Source organism: Neomonachus schauinslandi, chromosome 4 (assembly GCF_002201575.2).
Source record: "Neomonachus schauinslandi chromosome 4, ASM220157v2, whole genome shotgun sequence".
NCBI classification, from domain to species: domain Eukaryota; kingdom Metazoa; phylum Chordata; class Mammalia; order Carnivora; family Phocidae; genus Neomonachus; species Neomonachus schauinslandi.
Window position 1 is genome coordinate 23,777,487 of NC_058406.1, and position 17,834 is coordinate 23,795,320.

A 17,834-nucleotide genomic window follows, 5' to 3' on the forward strand; every position below is an offset into this window, starting at 1 on the left:
TCTTTCCTCATTCGGCCTGTAACTTGCGCCTGGAAAAACAGGTTTTATTGTTGGCAGACCCCGGTCTGTTGGTGGTCTGCCTTTTCTGAATGTGGAGCTTAATCAGTTGGTCCCAGTGTTTTCCATAGCTTTCTGTCACTACCTGTGACAGTCCTGTAATTTACAGTCCTGTAATCTTTAGAGCCAGGCAAGATTGGGGACCTGTCCTGACTCTGCCTCATCATAGCCTTGGTCTCTGTTTTGACAAAACCAAACCCTTAATCCCTCTCTGGGCTTCATTTCTTTATCATCAAACGAAGTTGATAATAGTAGCTAACATTACTGTGATAATATCCTAAGCAGTTAATAAGGACGATCTCATTTGGTCTTCTCTACCTTACTCTTAATTAATACAAAATTCGTGTAACTTAAAATTTACCATTTAACCGTTTTAAAGTGTACAGTTTGGTGGCTTTTAGAATATTCACAGTGCTGTGCAACCATCATCACTATTTAATTCCAGAAAATTCCCATTACCCCAAAAAGAAATCCCATACCTGTTAGCAATCACTCCCAATTCCCCTCTTTCCCCAGCCCCTGGCAACCACTAACCTACTTTCTGTTTCTATGAAATTACATAATATGTGCCTTTTGTGATAGGCTTCTTTCACTTTGCATAGAGTTTTCAAGGATCATCCCTGTTGTAACATGTATCAGTACTTTGTACTAGTGATAGGAAGCATATTACTTCCAGAAGCAACCCATTTCATTTAAGACAACTCCAAGTATTAGAAGTTATCCCTCATTTTGAATGAGTCATGGGTTCTTCCTTGGACCCCTGAAGGAATATCCTGTCAAACATTTGAAGTTCATTTTCATTCATGTTTCTTTTCCAGCTCCAGAAATTTTTTTGTTAGACTTGCTGGATCTGATTTTCCAGAAAAACTAGAAATTTGGATTTTACATACAGCAATTGTTTAATGTACGTTCAGATTAGTATTAGTCCCTGTAAAACTTCTGTGGCAAGCCAAATGCTGCCCGTAGGCAGCCTACCAGCTTGCAGCTTCTGGTTAACTTCTATTAATACAAACTAGAAGACACGTTACGATTATTGAGATACAATCATATCCATAAGATTCACCCATTTAAAGTGTACAATTCAGGGGCGCCTGGGTGGCTCAGTCACTTAAGTGTCTGCCTTCTGCTCACGTCATGATCCTGGGGTCCTGGGATCGAGCCCCGTGTTGTCCCTCTCCCTCTGCCCTCCTCCCTCACCCCAGCTTGTGCTTGCTTGCTCTCTCATGCTCTCTCTCAAATAAATAAAATCTTAAAAAAAAATGAAGTGTACAATTAAGTGGTTTTTAATAGATACGAAATTGTATAGTTCTCACCACTGTCAATTTGAGAACATGTTTATCACCCCCAGAAAAGAATTCCCATGCTTTTTAGTCATCTCCCCCAGTCTACTGAACTTCTCCCGCCCTGATCAGCCACTCATCTACTTCCTACCTTTGTTGACTTGCCTATTCTGGACATTTCCTATAAATGGAATCATACAATATACGGGGTATTTTTTGACTGGCTTCTGTCACTTAGCATTGTGTCTCCAAGTTCCATCCATGTTGTAACTTGTATCAGTACCTCTTTCCTTTTATTGTCAAATACTGTTTGATCGTATGTGTTTTCAGCATTATTTGTCCATTCACCCACTGGTGGACATCTGGGTTGTTTCTGCTTTTTGGCTATGATGAAAAATACTCTTATGAGCATCCATGTACAAGTTTTTGTGTAGACATACGTTTTCAGTTTCTTGGACATGCACCTAGGAGAGGAATTGCTGGGTCAGACAGCAGCTCAATGCTTACCTGTTGGAGGGACTGTCAGACTCTTATGTAGAGCCTACACCATTCCCACCAGCAATGTATGAAGTTTCTAATTTCTCGTATCCCCACCAACACTTGTTACGTTCTGCTTTGTTTAGTGTAGCCATCCTACTGGGTGTGAAGTGGTGTCTCATGGTGGTTTTGATTTGCACTTCCCTAATGACTAATGTTGTTGAGCTTCTTTTCGTGTGCTGATCCACTATTTGTGTATCGTCTGTGGAGAAATGTTGATTTAAATCTCCTGTCAATTTTTTAATTGAATTATTTGTCTTTTTATTATTAAATTGTAAGCTCTTTATATGGTCTGGTATGAGACCCTTGTCAGATGGGTGATTTGCAAGTATTTTGCTCCCATTCCATGGGTTATCTTTTTATTTTCTTTGAGACACAAAAGTTCCATTTTGATGAAGTCCAGTTTATTTTCTTTTGTTGCTTGTGCTTTTGCTGTCTTAGATAAGAAGCGATTGTCTAATCAGGGTCCTGAAAATTTATACCTATCTCCATCTTAAGACTTTTATTGTTTAAATTCTTACATTTAGGTCTGTGACCCATTTTGCGTTAACTCTTGCATATGGTGTGTGATCGGAGTTTCATATTCATTCTTTTGCATATGGATATCCAGTTGTCCCAGCATCATATTATTAAAAAGACTGTTTTGGGGGTGCCTGGGTGGCTCAGCCAGTTGGACATCTGACTATGGATTTCGGCTTGGGTCATGATCCTGGGGATCATGGGATCAAGCCCCACATCGGGCTCCATGCTCAGCAGGGAGTCTGCTTGAGTTTCTCTCCCTCTGCCCCTCCCCCTGCTCTCATGCATGCACACATGTGCGTGTGTACACTCTTTCTCTCTCTCCCTCTCTCTCTCTGTCAAATAAATAAATCTTTAAAAAAAAATCTTTAAAAAGACTGTTTTTTCCCCCATTGAATGATCTCGGTGCCTTTGTCCATATTGGCACACTAATTGACCACGGAGGTATAGATCTACTACCTTTTGAAGTAGGTATTACTTAAAAGTGATTAATGTAATTTCTGGCATGTAGTAGCTACTCAATGATAAGGAATAGCTAACTGGATTATTTTGGCACCACTAAAGGCTAGTGGTAAGTCATGGGGCTAGGATTGGATCCCGTGTATGGGTATCTCCAAACCACATCTTTACCTTGTCTTATAGCACAGGCTGCTAAAGTGGAAATGAGGCTTGCTGTTCTAGCTGCCACGCCTGGCCATATGTGGTTCCTCAGAAGCTTCGAGGCTGAGCTCCACGTGCCATTTCCCCCACCATCAGCGTCCTTTGCTCCTCTCTCCATCTCCCTCCACGATTTCTGTGGAATCCCCGGGGTGCTCCTGGCAATGACTGTGGCTGCTAAGGGAACAGCCTCACCCTCTCTTCCCTAGGGATATGGTAGTTATTCAAGAAGGCTCAGGGCTTGTCCCCTCTTGCTTTCTCCCCACCACTTCCCACCCCTTGCCGCAAGCTAAGAATGAAGGTAAAGATGCATCAGCAGCTGCTAGGGCTTTCTGGCCACTAAGGATGAAACAGATTCAGACTGTGTTTTGTTTCAGGAACAGCAGCCTGAGAGTTGGGACCGAAAAGCCTTCTTGCCCGCGCATACGCAGAGTTCCCCTGTACCATGTGAATAGGGGCATAGAGGTATTACGGTAGTGGCTGTTTTGCTCAGGTTTTTGAAACTTAAGTACTCCCTGCCTCGTTTCAGACCCTGAAGTTCTATGTCCCTCAAGGCTTTGCCCAAAGATCATACCGGAATTGGAATGCACAAGGCAGAACATGGACTCCCTCTTTCTTGATATGTTCTTGTGCTTTGTGTGAGCCTATGCAAGCTGCTGTTTGCTGGCAGTGTTACTGTTAAGTAGTCATTTAAATTGTTATTCCATCTACTCCCATTCATTGATCTTGACCCCACTTTATAAAAGAAGGAGGAAGTGACATAGGGAAAATAGGCAGCTCTGCCTGACTAAGGAGAGAACTGAATTTGCAGGCCTACTGTGTGTCCCTATTTTTGTAAAGGAGGCAGCTGATACTAGGAGAGGTGGAGTAATTTACCACAGTCTCATAGCAAGTTGTGGGGTGTGCCTGTCAACATTTTTGTACACCGAAGTCCATTCTGTATGCTGAAAGTATGCTCCTTCTGTAAGATAACACCATATTTCATCGACACTGCGGCCATTTATTATAAGATGTAGCAAGTACTGCAAAGAAAGAAAAAATACTGCCAATTAAACTGACACGATAGTTTGTTTTCGTATCAAGTATAAAATGCATCCTGATTTCGGGGATGTTAAAATCTGAAAAATACGTATTTTAACCACTACTGCATTCTGTCAGTTCTCACATTGATTTTTTACCATGTGCCGTGCACTGTCTTCTCCACCTGTGAAGTAGCTATTATTGTCCCGTTTTTACACAATGATGAAACTGAAGCCCAGAAAATTAAATAACTTATCCAAGGTCATGCAGCTGTTAAGTAGTGGAGCTGGGATTTAAGCTCAGGCGGTCTGATTTCAGAGTCTGTGATCAACCTCAGCTTCAGGATTATGCTGGAATGTAGAGGAGCTTTACCTGTCAGCCAGAACCACCTCAGGGAGCCTGTACATCTGTTCTCTATCCTGGAAGGAGGCTGCCTCTGCGGGAGTATTATTGCTAGGGCAGTAAACATTTGCTGAGGCCACTGAGGTCTTTAGTCTGGCTGTTCTGGGTCATGGGTCTCCATCCGCTCATAGTGGGAGAGAGTAAGTCTCCAACAGTTCCAGTAGTGTGTGGTTGTCCTGTGTTGCCGAACCAAATACGAAGGAGCCTGGGGGAGCTGTCTGAGAAGGTTTAGAAAACACCAGGCAGGCAGATTAACACAACACCTTATTATGGCTTTAAACAGACTAATGTCAACTCTGCCGCCTCCAGGGTTAGTTTCACTAGCTTTGGAGCCTTAGGCAAGCTATCCTCCCCAAGACTCAGTTTCATCATCTGTAAAATGGGAGATTATCATTTATGTCACAACATCATTGTAAAGATTGAGTGAATTCATGAAGAACATTCAACATGACCTGTAGGAAGCACCCAATAAATGTTAGGCTGGAAGAGAGGTGAGTGCCCATTTTGAAAAGCTAAATGTTAGGCAAAGTATTTGGACTTGATTCTGAAGTTTAGGGAGCTGTTGAAGGCCTTGATCATGAGAGTGACTTGGACACACCTGTGTTTGCCATTGTGCCGGCAAGGTGTAGGGAAGGAGGGAAGAAGCAGAAGAGCAGAGCTTTCTGTAAAGTGGCACCACTCCTTGTGGGAGAGTGAAGGGGATATTCTCCCCTCACCCTGCCTGCCTTCTGCTCTTCTCTTGCCTGAAGGCCTTTTGGTTCTAACCTTTTTCAGAAAGAATAATCCTCTCTCCTCCCAGAGATTTGGGCTATTTGAGGGTGGGACGTTAGGCCTTTGTCATATGTTAAGGGCGATTTCCCACCTCCTGTCCCTTTAACCCACCCTGTGAATTGGAGACCAGAACCTGGAGTCTCCTCTGATAGAAATTTTGCTCTTAAGGAATTGTTAAACATGGCTTTGCTTCCCCTGAATGCATGAAGTCTCTGCCTCCATTTTAAGCTCTTAATTCTGTGCTAATTCTACTGGAATTATCATATGCAGATACAGTGACCTACTTAATTTCACAGACAACCCCGTGAAGCAGGGATTATCCTGGGAAACTGACAAGTCCGGATTAGGATGACCGCAGGCCCTAAGAGCTGGAGTTTAGACCTAAGTCTCTGCTCTCACTTAACTGCCTCCTGGTCTCTTCTCTATACCTACAGTGGCCACCAGAAGATCAGCTTACACTAAAAGTAGTTCCCAGCTTTGGTGTACAGGATGGGTACCCCTTTCTGGTTTCCAGATTCCTGAAATTAAGAGAAACAGATCCTTCTAAGCCTTCCCTTTCTCTCTCCAGAACCTTCATGTACCTCTTGCTCTCTGGATTAATAGTCTTTACATGTTTAAAGCTAGCAAGCATCTGATGACTAATAGCCTGAGCAGACAGGCTGAATACAGCTGTCTGAGGCAGCAGCTGTTGCGGGGGGAGGGGAGGAAGTGCACTGCCCAGCCTAACTACTTGTTCCCTTGTTCCCTGAGCTCGCCCTTGTAGGCCCCTTAGGAGCAAAGGCCTATGGTGGCCACTGGACCCTAGTTCTGTCGTGGCCTGATTGCTCCCTGGGCTTCCAAGGAGGCTGCCTTTAGGCAGCAGACCAAACCTTTTTAGGGGGTAATAAGGAGCAGATAAGTTCACTGACCTCTAAAGTCAATTTTCTGGGGTGCCTGTGTGGCTCGGTTGGGCGTCCAACTGTTGGTTTCGGCTTGGGTCATGATCTTGGGGTCATGAGATTGAGCCCCATGTTGGGCTCCAAACTCGGCAGGGAGTCTGCTTGAGATTCTCTTCCTCTCCTTCTCCCCCCCACCAAATAAATAAAATCTTTAAGAAAAATAAATAAATCAATTTTCTAACCCCTGGGCTGAAAATCTTCTACTCTCTAACCTGTTCTCGCACTGGGGCTGAGGACATGTTCTCAGCCAGTGTTCGGCCAACCATGGGTCTCTATTCTAAGAGGAAGGAGACTTGTATCTGGAAGGGACTTAAATTTCATAACCATGCTGCTGGAGTTTAGCTTCTCGACATTCCTTGACTGCAAACGCAGCACCCTCTTGGCAGGAGGTGTACTGCTGTGGTGAGTGTCTTAGGCTGGTGTCTCAGGCAGGAGATGGGCAGGTAGGAGTTTTCCGCTAGGAACACAAGCTATCCCAGTGCTTCTCCCCCCCCAGACCTAGGGAGCTTGTTGCTTCCAGGAGGCCTTGTCAGTTCCGGGGCAAACTTGGGGGGGGATATGGGGACTCCTGAAAAAAGACAACTCATTTGAGAGGTTTCCAGGCAGAGGACGACGCACAGCCAGGCTGCCTGCCCAGATCAGTCACTTAGGTAGAACACAATGCCAGAAATTGGGAGACGACTCCTGTTCTTAAAACTGCATTAAGATGTCTGAATTAACTGTCCCCTTGTCAACCTCTGGAGCCCACTTAGTCCACCTCAGTCTCTTCTTCCCAGACACTGTGGTGTGAGAACTTGAGATAGAAGAGTTTGGGTTCAGATAGAGCTAATTCCTCCCAGGGGCTTTTAGCTCCTGCAAGCCTTCATGCTTCCCATTCGTGGCCTAGCTTTAGGTATAGAACAGGTGCTCCCCATTTCTCAGGCTCTCTGAGGTTGGAATTCAGAAACAAGCTCTACATCTGCCTCTGAGAAAGAAATACCTTGTGCTCTGATAGGATTCATCATAAGCTTCTCTCCAGAGGTCAATATAAATGCCCCCTTTCATTCATTTTATTTTTTTTAAAGATTTTTATTCATTCATTTTATTTTTTTATTTATTTGCGAGAAAGTGTGAGCAGGGGGATGGGCAGAGGGAGAGAGAGAGAGAATCCTCAAGCAGACTCCCCATTGAGCACAGAGCCTGACACAGGGCTCAATCCCATGACCCTGAGATCATGACCTGAGATAAAATCAAGATTCAGCTGCTCAACCGACTGAGCCATCCAGGTGCCCCAATTTTATTAAACACATTGGCTAATATAAATTGGAACACCTACTAATGTGCTAGATACTGGAGATTCAGTGGCAAATAAGGTAAAATTGGTTCCTGACTTCATGAGCTTATATTTGAGGAGACAGATGATAAAGAGATGTTAGTCTCATAAATAACATATATCATTTCAGTTGTGATAAGAGCTATGAAAGAAAGGAACAGAGTTGTATGAGGACAGACACCAGGCAGCCCAGCCTAGCCCAGGGGTTCTCTTTGAGGAAATGCTGTTTAAGCTGACATCTAAAGGAAGAGTTAGTTGGAGGGTTTATGAAATGGTTTGGGGCAAGGACACAAAGCACATTCTAGGCAGAGGGTGGGACTGAGGCAGGTTCAAGGTGAGGTAGGAACCTGGCCCTTACTCTAAGGTCAACACTGAAGACCACTGAATCCAGGAGTGAGGTGTGGGGAACAACATGATTAAATTTAAACTTCACTTGCTCCTGAGTGGAAAATGGATTATGGATTATGAGGACCTATTAAGAAACTTTGTGTTAGTCCAGACGAGAAATGAGGAAGACCTATGGTAAGTAAGGTGATACCAATGAAAATGTGGAGAAGTGACTGGATCCAAGGACTTTTCAGAGCTACCATAAACATCATTTGGTGGCTGATTAATGTGGGAGAGAAGGGCTTGACTAAGGGGGGGGCTCCTCCAGTTACTGGCTGGAACAACTGGCAGAATGGGGGCACCATATGTTAACAGAATGGGAGCACTGCTGCAGGCTTTGGCATGTGCCCCAGGCTTCAGATGTGTGTCTCCTGCAGATAACCCTGAGTATTTGGAGCTGGGATGAACCCCTCAAAAGGCCAGAGGAGATGCCCCACTGAGCCTAGGACTGAGGTGCTAATAATAGCTGTAAGAAGATGACTATTTCCTCATTCTCTTTCCTCCAAAGGCTTTATGTTTTGTTTTTTTTTAAGATTTTATTTATTTACTTTAGAGAGAGCACAAGTGGGGGGGTGGGGCAGGCAGAGGGAGAGGGAAAAGCAGACTCCCTGCTGAGCAGGGAGCCTGACACGGGGCTGGATCGCAGGACCCCTGGACCATGACCTGAATCAAAGATAGATGCTTAACCAACCGAGCCACCCAGGCGCCCCTCCTCCAAAGGCTTTAAAGCTCTTTGTTAATCTTTATCTTTTTCACATCTCTGGGAGAGCAGAAATCATTTTCCCTTTTGTAGAGCTGGAGGCCCCAAAGTTTGAATAGCTAAAGGCTCCAGTGGCTTAGTTGATTCTGCCCTGGATCACTCAGCTTAGGCATGGCTAAGGATGGGAGGTATATGAAGTGAGAATCCATTCTCATTGCCCGACCAACAGCAAAAAAGACAGCTGTTAGGCTGTGGACTTCTATTGCCTACCCATCTGTGCACCTAGAAACCTGTACGGAATGAAATAACTAAAGTTGTGCCATGGGATGGGGAGATTGTAAGGGGGGGCACCCTGGCCAAATGGGAGGCTAGGAAGCCCCTTGATAGGGTAGCTTCGTGTCTAATTTTCTACCTGTGTCTTTGCAGTGATCAGAGGACTCCGGAAACCAGGAGAGCTGCCTGCTGTGTCAAGGCTGGCCTGAGGGCATTTGCTGAGCACAGAGAAACGCAGGAGAGATCAACAGTCTTTTCCCACTCTACTTCTTGATCTGTCTGATTTGCATACAGAAAGCCAGCCAGGATCCCCTAAGAGAGTCTCTAGGCCCAGAATGGAGTCCTCAGGGCTGCAGGGGGCTGTGATGCTAACAATTAAACCTGCTCAGGACTTTAAAGAGTTGAAGGGGACTAATGGTATCCCAAGCACAGCCTCCTAGATCTGAATAAACTGGCATCTCCCACTGTGTCACTCCTATTTTGCCTGCTTCCCCTTAGCCTCCAGCGGAACTGGCTGGAACACACTACCTCCACCTTTTCCTTCCCACCTTACCACACCTGCGTTGTAGGTGCCAGCCCAGGAGCCCTTGGGCACCTCCAGAGGGTTCCCAGGACAAGGCTGGTTGTCACCTCTGTTACAGGCAGAAGAAAGCCAAGTGAGAAGGTTTATTTACTTTGAACAAGTTATTTAACCTCTGAGCCTGTTTTTCTCTTCATTGTTGATTACTAACCTTGTCTAAAAGGCTCTTGAAGAGTAGGGCTTTTCCATTTCACCTCTGTACTCTATCCCTTCCCCAGCAAATACCTGGCACTGAGGAGCTCAATAAAAGATTTGGTCAAGTGAAGAATGGTCCCACTCTGGTAGCTTCTGTCAGCTTTGGGAAAGAGCCAAAGGCCCCTTGCCTAGCTCCTTCTCTTCCAACTATATTGAGCTAGCTGTCTGTCCTAACACGTTCTCTCGAAGGATTGGAAAGTCAGCCTTTGATAGACTTCAGTTTCCTGTGGCCTGTGTCTAGGCTGATTTCATACTGAGCTTCCTGAGAGGTTAGGGATGTCTAATATTATACTCTTCCTTTAATAAAATAACTCTTCTGGTCATTTATCCTAACAAGGGAACCAGGAGAAGGGCTGAGTTTGGGAAGAGAGACTGTCTGCATTTTAGCTGTGCCTGGGGCATTCTAATGAGCTGGGATGCATCCTTAGCAGGAAAAGGATGTTGAAATCAGTTGATTTACTCTGGGCAAGTAAGTAAACCTCTGAGCCCATTTCCATCTTCATTACTGATTATTATAAATGATAGCTAATAATTTATTAAGTGCTTAACATATAGCAGGCACTATGTCGAGCGTTTATTTGCACAATTTCACTTAATCTTCCAACCCATGATACTCGTTTTACAGACGAGGAAATTGAAGCTCAAGGAGGATAAATAACTTGTATAAGGCTAAAAGAAGCAGCCATCAGACTTCATAGTCCCGCTTTTCACCCGTACCTCTCACCACCACAAGTACTTTGAAACAGGAAAGCATTTGTGTTTGTGTGAGAGATTCATATATGGTGACAAACCTTATCCAGGTTTACTCAAGACAGAGAAATTTCCTGTGCCCAAACCAGGAGAGTCCCAGGCAAACCGAGATGCATTTGTCAAATTATTTGCATTGAGACTCGTGGTCCAGAGCTGGCCACTGAGGCTGCATCTTCCTTGGCTTCTTGGTCGCTCAGGCCTCACCTGGTGGCTAGAGTTCCTTTATCTTATCCTTTATTTGAGGACTTGCTGCAGGTCAGCAGGCAGGGGCGTAGTTTGGCGCAGGAAGTCCGGGATTCAGATGGCATCTGAATGATAAATGGAGCCACAGAGCCTGGGTCACTATCTGAAAGCCAGCAGTCCTTTCCTGGGCAGCCACACCCTCCACCCCCAGATGCGGGGGTATCTACTTGGGAGCCACGGAATTACAGTAAAGCTCGTGGAGCTAAAGCCAAATCCTGCATTCAAATCCTAGCTCATCACTTGGTGTGTATTTTTCTAGGCCTGTTTACTCCTAAAAGTAGGCTAATAATCCTCGTCCACTCAGCAGGATCTGAGAAACAAATGAAATGGGTATGAAACACCTAACACGAGGTCTACATATAATACTGCTCAAACGCTTAAGTTTCCTTCCTCCTTTCTTCCGGCTTGTGTTTCTTCCCCAAGTCCTGTCCACCTGTCACGTCTGTCACATACATACAGCCTCCTCCCTCCTCCGGTTACCGCTTGCAGCCCTAGGGATCTTCCTTTGAGAGCCCTGACCTAGTGGCCTCGGCCCCCCCACCCAGCTGCCCCGCCTGTCAGTCACCTCCCCTGCAAGCAGAGAAGGGATGACGTCAACCCTCCGCCCTCCCCCCAGCTGAAGCCTCTGAGCCGTTTTGAGCCATAAATATTTGAGCTGGGCCTTCCTCTGGCTGTTGCCAGGGTGAGGGGCTCTCAGGGGACCGGGGTGGGAGTGTGGGGCAGGGCTGGCAGCCTGGGGCCTAGCAACAGAGCGGGCTCTCGAGGGGCGGTTATGAAGTCTGGCCAAGAGCTGGTGCTCGTTGCAGCGGGTTCTGAAGGCTGTTGCTCTGTCTGCCTGCCTTCCCTTTCCCAGCCCCCTCAGAGTCGATCCCGCTGCTTCCAGGCCCAGCTCTGCCCTGGAGTGCTACGTGATCTTGGGTAAATTGCTAAGTGTCTCTGGGCCTTCGTTTGAACATCCGTATCAGAAAAGTCCCTGTTTAACTCAGCGCCAGAAGACAAAGCAAAGGAGGTTTTACAAAAATCCTATGAAATACTAGGTTAGTTGTGACTGGAGAAGCCAGGCCACATAACCCTTTCTGTTAGACCTAACGGCTGGAGTCCCAGGGCAATGTGGATGCCACTCCAAAGACGGACTGTCAGATAGGGCCCTGCCTCTCCCGTCCCCTTCCTCAGGCTGCAGCACTGGCTACTTTTCTACAGTTCCCAGGTCTAGCTGGACTACCTGGCCGGGCACAGGGTGTTCTAGCAAGGAGTTGGGCCCAGTGACGTATGAGCAGAGTTGATGAAGGCCTTTTTGGCTTGAGATACAGAAACTCAGACCCGCCCCCCATCCCCAGATTAGATCTGGCCCTCATCCTCTACCCCCTGTCTGGAGATCTTACATCTTAGATCTAACCGCTAGGTTGTGGCAGCATGCCTCACCCCTCCTTGGGATGGGTCTAATAAAGAAAAGAGAGCCAGAGAGGGGGGCACCTGGGTCCATGCCCCATTCATACCATTAAGACTCTGGATCGGGTCCAGGATTCCATATCCCCTGTCCAACTGGGCCCACCACAATTGTCCTGTTGAGCTCGGAGCTGTGATTCCTTTGTGCCAAGCTCCCTCTGGTGGTTGAGATGTGCACTGAAGGAAAATAAGATCTCAAAAGTGAGACTAAATTGCAGGCCACTCTGAGGTGGGATGGTTGGCTTTATACCAAGGAGAGAAGAATCCTTGTCCCCAGCTCCTAGTGACAATCATTCCATTTCTTTTTGTTTTGTTTTGTTTTGAGAGAGAGTGGGGGGTGGGGGCAGAGGGAGAGGGAAAGAGAGAGTCCCAAACAGGCTCCACGCCCAAAGCAGTACCCAACTCGGTACTTGATCTCACAACCCTGAGATCACGCCCTGAGAGTCAAGAGTCAGACGCTTAACCGACTGAGCCACCCAGGTGCCCCTCATTCCATTTCTTACATAAGCTATCTCTCCCACCTGTTTGCTTTTGTCATTAATCACAACAATTCAATGACAGGAATCATCCTCATTTTACTGAGGAAACAGAAAAGTATAATCAAGTCCAAACTCTTCACTGTATGTAGCATTCAAGAACTTAACCTATTTTTTCAACCCCATCTTCAATTACTCTCAAGCTGAAATGGACTTGCTCTTCTAGAACATAGCTTGCCTCTGGGCCTTTGCTCATGCTGTTCTCTGTATCTTCATTGCCCACTCCATCCTCACCCACATACATTACCTACCCAAATCCTGTTCGTTTTTGAACACCTAAACAAGAAATACAGTATTTTCTAAAGCTTGCACTTATTATCTTTGTAATAATCAAATACTATAAGACATGGGAAGACAAATGTCCGGGTAAGTACAGGTGGGTGCGTGGCTCTGAGATGGAGAAAGTTAGACGGGGAGACTAACATATACGTGGAAGTAAGAATGGCTCAGGAAATTAGAAAAACATGAAGACACATGGATTCTCTTTTGGCACTTGTAATAAAAATCAGGTGTAAGCTTGCTGTCAGAAGAAAGAGCCAACCCCTGCAAAGCTGGAACAGAGCTACGATGACATTCCTTCAAAGTCTTCAATCTTAAATTCACATTAGTTTTCTTTGTACTTCATGATAGATCTGTGTTATAACGATAGTAAGTAAAACTTAAATAGCACTTACTGTGCACCAAGCACTGTTCTTTTTTTTTTTTTAAGATTTTATTTATTTATTTGACAGAGAGAGAGAGAGAGAGACCACAAGTAGGCAGAGAGGCAGGCAGAGGGAGAGGGAGAAGCAGGCTCTCCACTGAGCAGGGAGCCCGACGTGGGGCTCGATCCCAGGACCCCGGGATCACGACCTGAGCCGAAGGCAGCCGCTCAACCGACTGAGCCACCCAGGCGCCCCTTCACCAGGCATTGTTCTAAGTACTTTCCACAGACTAATCTTCACCATAATCTCCTAAGACAGGTACTAATACTACCCTACTAATACTAATACAGGTACTAATACTAATTGACACTGAGAAAACTGAGGCACAGGGAAGTTAAGGAACTCCTTACGGTCATGAAGCTTGTAAGTGGTGGAGCCAGGATTTGATTCTAAGACTGGCGCAGAGAAGGTGCTCTGAATAACGACACGTAAATATTGAAAATATTGCCTCACGTTTTCATGAATAAAACTGACACTCCAGAAAGTAGTATGTGTTTTACCCTGTGGTTTCAGCACCCCCACTGGGTGCCACTAGAGGTCTGCAGAATCCAGGTAGAAAACTACTGATCCAGAGGACAGAATTGCCAGCCATGGCCCTAGAATAACGTGACCAAGGAAGAGATCCCAACTCTTGACACCCAATGACACAGGGCTGGCCCAGAGCCAGTGGCATTTCCTCAAAAATCCAGACTCCTGGAAGAACCAATAGAGAGCAAGTTAGTTAGGAAATGGAAGATGCAAAGAAAGGAAGTGAGGGCTTCAGGGTCGCAAAACATGTGGCCACAGATCTGGAAAACAAGAACCTAACCAACATCCTGCCACCTTCTGATTCTCTTCCCCAGGGATCCTGTAGAAGGCGGATGTGAAAAGACTAGGACCCTGGATACTACTGCTGGATACTGGGACAGAAGTGTACATCGTTCTGGATTATTTCAGCTGCAGTTGTCAGACACCAAACACGAACTGACTTTTTGTAATAGAAAAAGTCCAGGAGTACCTGGGTGGCTCAGTCAGTTAAGGGTCCCACTCTTGATTTCAGTTCAGGTCACGGTCTCGGAGTCATGGGATTGAGGCCAGTGTTGGCTCCACGCTCAGCTGTGAGGCCGCTTCGGATTCTCTCTCTCCCTCTCCCTCTGCTCCTCCCCTCCCCTGCAAAAATAAGTAAATAATTTTTTTTTCAAGTCCACAAGGATTCAGGTATCGCTGGATCCAGGGGTTCAAATGATGCTATCAAGACTGTGTCTACTGATTTTTTCACTTTTCTGTATTTCCTTCTTTGTCTAAATTCTACCTCCTTAAAAGGTGGCAACATAGGCACCACAAAGCTCCAAGTTTATATCTCGCTGGCTTAGCCATCCCAGAGGGGAGGAAATTATTTCCCAATTGTTCCAGCAAAGGTCCTAGGATTGCATTGCATCTCATTTGGCCTGGCTAGAGTCACTAATCCCTCCCCCTCCCCAAAACCAGTCACTGCGGCCTGGAGTGGCAGGGATGGAATGCTTTGATTCGCCAGGCCAGGGTTATCTGCCCACACTGGAACTGCAGAGTAAGGCAGCCCCACCAGACCACATGGACAGACAGCGTGGGAGGAAGGGTAGTTCCCCAAGGGAAAATCAAAGTGTTCTAACCAGAAGGAAGAATGGATGTTGGGCAGGCAAAATCAACCTGTTCAAGGTGGGCAGGAGCCCCAGATAATGAGTTACATGCACAGCAGCCCATCTGAGTGGCTTTACCCTCTTACACTGGGTCACTGGGTTGTATGAATGCCCTCAAATCAATTAAGCAAACATTTCCTGAGTATCTGCCGTGTACAAGGTCCAGCACCCTTCCACATAATAGATGGACAGCAAGACATGCCCCTACCACCAGCCCCCGTAAGGGAATTTACCAGCCCCGAGCTATCGCTTCCTCCCATAGGAGCATGACAGGCCAACTCTTCTTCCTCTCTCAGAAACCAGCTCTGATGTCATCTTCCATGAAGCCTTCTCTGGACTACCTCCCCTGTCGGAGTTAGTCACCCTCCGTCCACCTCTGGACTTGGTACAACACACTGTGTCATCATTTATTGGTTCTCCTCTCTGTCTCTCCCAATGATGAGTGGCACCTCGGAATCCGCAGTGCCTGCTATGTAATAGATGCTCAAAAATGTTTGTTAACCTGAGTTAAAATGAGTTCCCAGGAATGGCCCAGCTTCAGTCTTTTATGGACTATTCCCGAAACCATTTAGCTTTCCTTCCCAATTGAGTTTCCTTTTAAGAGCTAGTTTGCCACTACCTGAATTCAACTGAACTAATACACATTTGAATGCCTATCACATGCCAGATAGTGTTGGGCTTTGGCAATTCAGAAATTAACAAGATACCTTTCAAACTCAGCAGTCTAAAGAGGTCAGAGCCAGCTCTTCTACCAGAATTTCTTTGGCTGGAAAAAGAAATCTCAGCCCTGGTTTCTACGTTACATTGTGAGCTGGTCATTCTCCCTCTCTGGGCCTCTATTCCTCCAGAAGGGAAGGCCTAACTTGGTGTAAAATCTATAATTTAATAGATGTATATGTGTTGAATTAAACTTCACATTTCCATTTGCCTAGGCTACAAACCTTGGAGTAATACTCAATCTTGTCTTTCTTCCACACACCTATCCAATCTGTCCACAAATCCTATTGACTTTACCTTCAAATCCAGAATCCAATACATCTCCCTCACTCAATCTGGTACAATCCATCAAGATCTCTTGCTAAAATCATTGCCATATCCTCTGTCTGGTCTCCTTGCTTCTACCCTTGTGCCTCTACAGTCTATTCTTACACAGCAGCCAGAGTGATTCTTTAAAAATGAAAGTTCATGGGGCGCCTGGGTGGCTCAGTCGTTAAGCGTCTGCCTTCGGCTCAGGTCATGATCCCAGGGTCCTGGGATCGAGTCCCACATCGGGCTCCCTGCTTGGCGGGAAGCCTGCTTCTCCCTCTCCCACTCCCCCTGCTTGTGTTCCCTCTCTCACTGTGTCCCTCTCTGTCAAATAAATAAAATCTTAAAAAAAATAAAATTAATTAAAAAATAAAATAAAAATGAAAGTTCAGGGCTCCTGGGTGGCTCAGTTAAGCATCTGCCTTCGGCTAGGTCATAATCCCAGGGTCCTGGGATCGAGTCCCATGACAGGCTCCCAGCTCCGCAGGGAGTTGGCTTCTCCCTCCGTCCCTCCCTCCACTGGTTCTCTCAGTCTTTCTCATTCTCTCACTCTCTCCCAAATAAATAAATAAAATCTTTAAAAAAAAAAAAGTTCAAATCCTCCAATAGTTCCCCATCTCATTCAGAGTAATGAGGAACTCTATATGGTCCACCCCTTCTCATGTCCCACTCTCATGTCTATTCCAGCCAAGCTACACTGACCTCCTTGCTGTTTCTTAAACACACTAGCCGTGTTCATACCTGATGGCCCTTCCACTGATTTTTCCCTCTGCCTGGAATACCCCTTTTCTCTGGATAGCTGTATGACTGACTCACTCATTTCCTTCAAGTGTTTGGACAAAAGTCACCTCAGAGAAGCCTACTCTGACTGTCCTGTTTAAAATTGCAAACTCCCATCCCCCTTTCCTGTTTACCTCCACAACAATCATTCCCTTCTAACATGCTACAGAATTTACTAATTTTATGTCCATCTCCTCCCACTTGACTGTAAGCTCTGTATCTATTAATTAAACATCTGCTAATTCATTCAATTAATTGAACACTGATGTCTATTATGTGCCAAGCACTGCGCTAAGCCATGGAGCTACGAGGTGATTAAGACAGTTTATAGGTCTTGTGAGGGAAGAAGTCCTAACGGTTCGTAGTAGTAGCTCATTTATTGAGTGCTTCCTCTGTGTTAAGTACTTGCCATGCAACCTAATAATAATGATGGCTAACATTTGTTAAAACAGACCCTGTTCTACATGCGTTATCTCATTCAATCCTCACCAAGACCTTTAAGGTGAATATTACCAGCCTCGTTGTAAAGAGCAAGAAACAAGATTTCAAGGCTCAGAAGGAGCAGAAGCTGGATTTGAACTAAGGGGATGGCAGAAGAAAGATTTAGGACCTAGGGTCCACCAAACTAGGTGAAAGATCGGTTGTGGGGGGGTCGAGGGAAAGAAGGAAATGACTCCCAGGTTTTGACCAGGGTGGACCAAAGAAAAATAAGGCCGAAGACAAAGACGAAAGCCCAATTTGGGACGCGTTGAGTTTGAGGCGCCTGCGGGCCACTCCTGGATACAGTCCATCTCCGGCAGGAGCCGAGAGACGGTTCCGGCCCCTTCCCTCGGGACTGAAGAGATGCTGGGAGAAGGCACGCACGGGAAGAGCAGGAGGTGACGGAAGTCACCCTCTGGGGTCTCGGAGCAGCAGCTGCAGGAAGGGCGTAGGGGACCGCGAGACAAAGAGCGCGCAGCCACCGCCTTTGTCCGCGCGGCCCCTTTAAGAAGCGCGCCCCCAGCTTCCAGCCCGCCTTGTATGCAAATTTGGCGACCAGCGGGAGCGCGCGGCTGATACCCGGGGA

General features: G+C 46.1%; 1 protein-coding gene across 1 annotated transcript in view; it reads left to right on the forward strand.

Annotated features, from left to right (window-relative positions):
* Positions 1 to 9,670, forward strand: part of KHDRBS1 (KH RNA binding domain containing, signal transduction associated 1) — a 37,660-nt gene extending 27,990 nt beyond the window's left edge. The window contains exon 11 of the transcript XR_002480013.1: positions 9,007 to 9,670. The gene's annotated coding sequence lies outside the window, so the exon portion shown is untranslated. The remainder of the gene's footprint in view (positions 1 to 9,006) is intronic.
* The last annotated feature ends 8,164 nt before the right edge of the window (positions 9,671 to 17,834 follow it).